This window comes from Arachis hypogaea, chromosome 5 (assembly GCF_003086295.3).
Source record: "Arachis hypogaea cultivar Tifrunner chromosome 5, arahy.Tifrunner.gnm2.J5K5, whole genome shotgun sequence".
Classification (NCBI taxonomy): Eukaryota; Viridiplantae; Streptophyta; class Magnoliopsida; order Fabales; family Fabaceae; genus Arachis; species Arachis hypogaea.
This window is the reverse complement of record NC_092040.1, coordinates 59918342-59924836: the sequence shown is the minus strand read 5'-3', so window position 1 is coordinate 59924836 and position 6495 is coordinate 59918342. Positions and strand designations below refer to the sequence as shown.

The following is a 6495-nucleotide window of genomic DNA, read 5'->3' as shown; positions in this document are numbered from 1 at the left end:
TCCTGAGATAGTCTGCAAAGCGGGCAAACTGCTTATCCTGTTCTGCTTGGCGGAGTTTTTGAGGATAAGGCATTTTGCTTTGTATTCCTCAACCTTAGTTGCTGTAGGTTTATTACCTGTTGAAGTGGGTTGGGAAGCCTTTTTAGAAGGGTTGTTATCAGCACTTGTATGTGACTGATCCCCCACTGGCATTTGAATGCCAGGGGTGGGAGCTGGTGTGGCGTTAGACGCCAACTCCTTATTTGTTACTGGCGTCTGAACGCCATAACTGAGCTCCCCTTGGGCGTTCAACGCCGGATTCATGCTTGTTTCTGGCGTTGAACGCCAGGAATGAGCATGGTATGGGCGTTCAGCGCCAGCATTATTCCTCTCTGGGCTCTGATTTTCCTCAGAGGGATTTTGAGTAGCCATCTGTTCATTTCTTGGCTTCCTGCTGCTTTGAAGTGAGGTATTTAATGTTTTTCCACTTCTTAATTGAACTGGTTGGCATTCTTCTGCTATTTGTTTTGATAGTTGCTTTTCTGTTTGCCTTAACTGTACTTCCATATTCCTGTTAGCCATTCTTGTTTCCTGTAGTATTTCCTTGAATTCGGCTAGCTGTTGAGTTAGAAAGTCTAATTGCTGATTGAATTCAATAGCCTGATCTATAGGACTGAGTTCAGCAGTTACTGTTTTAGCTTCTTCTTTCATGGAAGATTCACTGCTTAGGTACAGATGCTGATTTTTGGCAACTGTATCAATAAGCTCTTGAGCTTCTTCAATTGTTTTTCTCATATGTATAGATCCACCAGCTGAGTGGTCTAGAGAAGTCTGAGCTTTTTCTGTAAGCCCATAGTAGAAGATGTCTAATTGCACCCACTCTGAAAACATTTCAGAGGGGCATTTTCTTAGCATCTCTCTGTATCTCTCCCAGGCATCATAAAGGGATTCATTATCTCCTTGTTTGAAGCCTTGGATGCTTAGCCTTAGCTGTGTCATCCGTTTTGGAGGGAAATAGTGATTCAGGAATTTTTCTGACAGCTGTTTCCATGTTTTTATGCTGTTCTTAGGCTGGTTATTTAACCACCTCTTAGCTTGATCTTTTACAGCAAATGGAAACAGTAATAATCTGTAGACATCCTTATCCACTTCTTTATCATGTACTGTGTTAGCAATTTGTAAAAATTGTTCCAGAAACTCTGTAGGTTCTTCATGTGGAAGACCAGAATACTGGCAGTTTTGCTGCACCATGATAATGAGCTGAGGATTCAACTCAAAGCTACTAACTCCAATGGAGGGTATACAGATACTACTCCCATATGAAGCAGTAGTGGGGTTAGCATATGACCCCAGAGTCCTCCTGGACTGATCATTCCCACTTAATTCCATGATGGAATAAAAGAGATGATATGTATGTTGATATTATTTATTTTATAAAAATTAATTTTTTTTAAAATAAAATAAAAACGAAATAAATAAAGGAAATTGGAAATATTTTGAAATTGAAATTTGAATTTTTATATAAAATTTTCGAAAAATGTAGTTCAAAATTAGTTAGAAAGTATATATTTTTTTGAATTTTGAATTTTATGATGAAAGAGAAAAATATGCAAAAGACACAAGATTTAAAAGTTTTAGATCCAATGTTCCTTATTTTCAAAAATTTTGGAGGGAAAACACCAAGGAACACCAAACTTAAAAATTTTAAGATCAAAACACAAGAAAGACTCAAGAACACCTTGAAGATTCACAAGAACACCAAGAACAAAAGAAAGAACACCAAACTTAAAATTTTTAGAAAATTAAAGGTTGGCACAAGATTAAATCAAGAAAAATTATTTTTAAAAGAAGTTTTGAAATAAAGATACCCAATTACCAATAACATAGACCAATGCTCTAGCCAATTGGGCAGAAAAGGTAACAATTGTTCTGAGCAGGTATATTTCTTTTTGGGAGACTAATGCTTTGGATTAGTATAAGAAAAACAAGAAAAGACACAGAACAAGAAAAACTCAAGATTAAACAAGAAAAATAAACAAGAAAAACTTGAAGATCAATGAAGAACAAAGAACACAAGTGGAAAATTTTAAAGAAAAATATAAAATATGCAATTGACACCAAACTTAGAACAAGACACTAGACTCACGAAAAATTAACAATTAATAAAGAAAAATAATATTTTTGAAAAAAAGTTTTTTTTTTTTAAAAAAAGGGATAATAAAAGATGCAATTCTAGTAAAAAGAGAGGATAAATTCTTCCTAATCTAAGCAACAAAATAAACCTTTAGTTGTTCAAACTCGAATAATCCCCGGCAACGGCGCCAAAAACTTGGTGCACGAATTTGTGATTCGCACAACTAACCAGCAAGTGCACTGGGTCGTCCAAGTAATACCTTACGTGAGTAAGGGTCGATCCCACGGAGATTATTGGTTTGAAGCAATCTATGCTTATTTTATTATTCTTAGTCAGGATATTAATTAAAATTATCAGTTGGAATTATTAGATTGGAAAAATAAAAGAGAATAATAGCGTTACTTGTTGTGCAGTACTGAGAAATATGTTGGAGTTTTGGAGATGCTATGTCTTCTGACTTCAACTCTTCCTTGAAATCCTTCTTCACACGCAAAGTCCCTTCCATGGCAAGCTCTATGTAGGGTGTCACCGTTGTCAATGGCTACTTCCCATCCTCTCAGTGAAAATGTTCCTATGCTCTGTCACAGCACGGCTAATCATCTGTCGGTTCTCAATCAGGTTGGAATAGAATCCATTGATTCTTTTGCGTCTGTCACTAACGCCCAGCCTTCAGGAGTTTGAAGCTCGTCACAGCCATTCAATCCCAGAATCCTACTCGGAATACCACAGACAAGGTTTAGACTTTCCGGATCCTCATGAATGCCGCCATCAATCCGGCTTTTACCACGAAGATTCTGATTAAGGAATCTAAGAGATATTCATTCAATCTGACGTAGAATGGAGGTGGTTGTCAGGCACACGTTCATGGATTGAGGAAGGTGATGAGTGTCACAGATCATCACCTTCTCCATAATTAAGCGCGAATAAACATCTTAGATAAGAACAAGCGTGTTTGAATGAAAAACAAAGGAATTGTATTAAATCATTGAGACGCTGCAGAGCTCCTCACCCCCAACAATGGAGTTTAGAGACTCATGCCGTCAAAAAGTATGTAATTCAGATCTAAAATGTCATGAGGTACAAGATAAGTCTCTAAAAGTTGTTTAAATAGTAAACTAGTAACCTAGGTTTACAGAAAATGAGTAAACTAAGATAATTGGTGCAGAAATCCACTTCTGGGGCCCACTTGGTGTGTGCTGGGGCTGGGACTAAAGCTATCCACGAGTTGAGGCCTTTCTTGGAGTTGAACTCCAAGTTATAACGTGTTTTGGGCGTTCAACTTCGGATTATGACGTTTTTCTGGCGTTTAACTCCAGACAGCAGCATGTACTTGGCGTTGACGTCGTCTATCTTCGCGCAAAGTATAGACTATTATATATTGCTGGAAAGCCCTGGATGTCTACTTTCCAACGCCGTTAAGAGCACGCCAATTGAACTTCTGTAGCTCCAGAAAATCCATTTCGAGTGCAAGGAGGTCAGGATCCAACAGCATCAGCAGTCCTTTTTCAGCCTAACTCAGATTTTTGCTCAGCTCCCTCAATTTCAGCCAGAAAATACCTAAAATCACAGAAAAACACACAAACTCATAGTAAAGTCCAGAAATATGATTTTTGCCTAAAAACTAATATTATTCTACTAAAAACTAATTAAAACATACTAAAATCTACATGAAATTACCCCCAAAAAGCGTATAAAATATCCGCTCATCAATGACCATAGCTTGCTGCATACCAACAATCTCCGTGGGATCGACCCTTACTCGCGTAAGGTTTATTACTTGGACGACCTAGTGCACTTGCTGGTTAGTTGTGCGAAGTTGTGATAAGGAGTTGAGATTACAATTGTGCGTACCATGTTGATGGCGCCATTGATGATCACAATTTCGTGCACCAAGTTTTTGGCGCCGTTGCCGGGGATTGTTTGAGTTTGGACAACTGATGGTTCATCTTGTTGCTTAGATTAGGTTTTTTTAGAATTTTTAAGAATGAATTCTAGTGTTTCAAGGTGATTTTCTTATCATCACCAAAGCTGATTGATCTTCATCAATTTAGCTCTTGAATGCAATGTCGTGCTGAAGCTTGACTAGCCATGTCTAATTCCTTTAGACTGAAGCTTTAGACTAACATTGCATGATTCCTGGAATTCTTATTAAAAATTTTGAATCTTTTATTTTATTCTCCATATATTTTTCGAAAAAAAAATTACAAAATCATAAAAACCAAAAATATGTTATATTTCTTATTGAGACACTAGTCTCATTTAAAGTTTGGTGTCAATTGCATGTTTCTGTTCTTCTTGCATTTTTCATGTGTCTTCAGTGATCTTCAAGTTATTCTTGATGATTTACTTACTCTGATCTTTAATTTCTCTTGTCTTGAGTGTTTTGTTGTTTCTCATATGCATTCTCAACTTGTTAGTGTCAATAGTATACAAACTTTTAAGTTTGGTGTCTTGCATGCATTGTTTATTTGACTTCAGTTGCATTTTGATTATTCCTCATTGTTAAAAATCCAAAAATTTTTTAATTTGTGTCTTTTCAAGTCAATAATACAGAGAATTGAAGATTCAGAACATACTGCAAAGGAATTACACAGAAAAAGCTAGGCGTTCAAAACACCCAGTGAAGAAGGAAAACTGGCGTTTAAACGCCAGCCAGGGTGCCTGGCTGGGCGTTTAACGCCCAAAAGGGGTAAGTTTTGGGCGTTAAACGCCAGAATGTGCACCATTTTGGGCGTTTAACGCCAGGATGGCACAAGAGGGAAGATTTTGTTTTTAATGCAAATTTTTTTTTCAAGTTTTCAAAATTTTTCAAAATCAAATCTTTTTCAAATCATATCTTTTCAATCATATGTTTTCAAAATCAATTTCTTTCCATTTTCAAAAATACTTGCTAACAATTAATGATTTGATTCAACATTTCAAGTATGTTGCCTTTTCTGTTGAGAAAGGTTTAATGTTTGAATCATATCTTTTCTTGTTAGCCAAGTTTTTAATTTTCAAAATCAAATCTTTTTAAATTGTTTTTCCAATCATATCTTTTCAATCACATCTTTTTAAAACCATAACTTTTCAATTATATCTTCCTATTCACATCTTTTTCAAAATAGTTTTCAATCATATCTTTTTAATTTCTAATTTCAAAATCTTTTTCAAAAATCACTTGATTTCTTTTCTACTCTTAGTTTTCGAAAATCAATTAGTATTTTTCAAAATGTTTTTAAAATGTTTTTAATTTATTTTCAAAAATTTCTTCCCCTCTTTTCACATCATTCTATTTATGGACTAACACTCCTCCTTAATGCACAATTCGAACTCCATCTTTCTTGATAAGTTTGAATTCTTCTACCTCTTCCTTCTATTTTTCATTTCCTCTGACACATCAAGGAATCTCTATACTGTGACATAGAGGATTCCATATTTTCTTGTTTTCTTCTCTTTCATATGAGCAGGAGCAAAGACAAAAGTATTCTTGTTGAGGCTGACCCTGAACCTGAAAGGACCTTAAAGCAAAAGCTAAGAGAAGCTAAAACACAATTCTCTGCAGAGGACCTAACAGAAATCTTCAAAGAAGAAGACATGGCAGCCGAAAACAACAACAATGCCAACAATGCAAGGAAGGTGCTGGGTGACTTTACTGCACCTACTCCCGACTTCTATGGGAGAAGCATCTCTATCCCTGCCATTGGAGCAAACAACTTTGAGCTTAAGCCTCAATTAGTTTCTCTAATGCAACAGAATTGCAAGTTCCATGGACTTCCATTGGAAGATCCTCATCAGTTTTGAGCTGAATTCTTGCAAATCTGTGACACTGTCAAGACCAATGGGGTTGACCCTGAGGTCTACAGAATTATGCTATTCCCTTTTGTTGTAAGAGACAGAGCTAGGATATGGTTGGACTCACAACCTAAAGAAAGCCTGAACTCTTGGGAAAAGCTAGTCAATGCCTTCTTGGCAAAGTTCTTTCCACCTCAAAAATTGAGTAAGCTTAGAGTGGAAGTCCAAACCTTCAGACAGAAGGAAGGTGAATCCCTCTATGAAGCTTGGGAAAGATACAAACAATTGATCAAAAAATGTCCTTCTGACATGCTTTCTGAATGGAGCATCATAGGTATCTTCTATGATGGTCTATCTGAATTGTCCAAGATGTCATTGGATAGCTCTGCTGGAGGATCTCTTCATCTGAAGAAGATGCCTACAGAAGCTCAAGAACTCATTGAAATGGTTGCAAATAACCAATTCATGTACACTTCTGAAAGGAATCCTGTGAACAATGGGACGAATCAGAAGAAAGGAGTTCTTGAGATTGATACCCTGAATGCTATATTGGCTCAGAACAAAATATTGACTCAACAAGTCAATATGATTTTTCAAAGTCTGTCTGG

General features: G+C 36.4%; 1 non-coding gene across 1 annotated transcript; it reads right to left on the bottom strand.

Annotated features, from left to right (window-relative positions):
• Positions 1–6094: 6094 nt before the first annotated feature.
• On the bottom strand, positions 6095–6202 carry LOC112804698 (small nucleolar RNA R71). The gene has a single exon (XR_003203314.1). It is a non-coding gene; the product is annotated as a small nucleolar RNA R71 (small nucleolar RNA).
• Between the last annotated feature and the right edge of the window lie 293 nt (positions 6203–6495).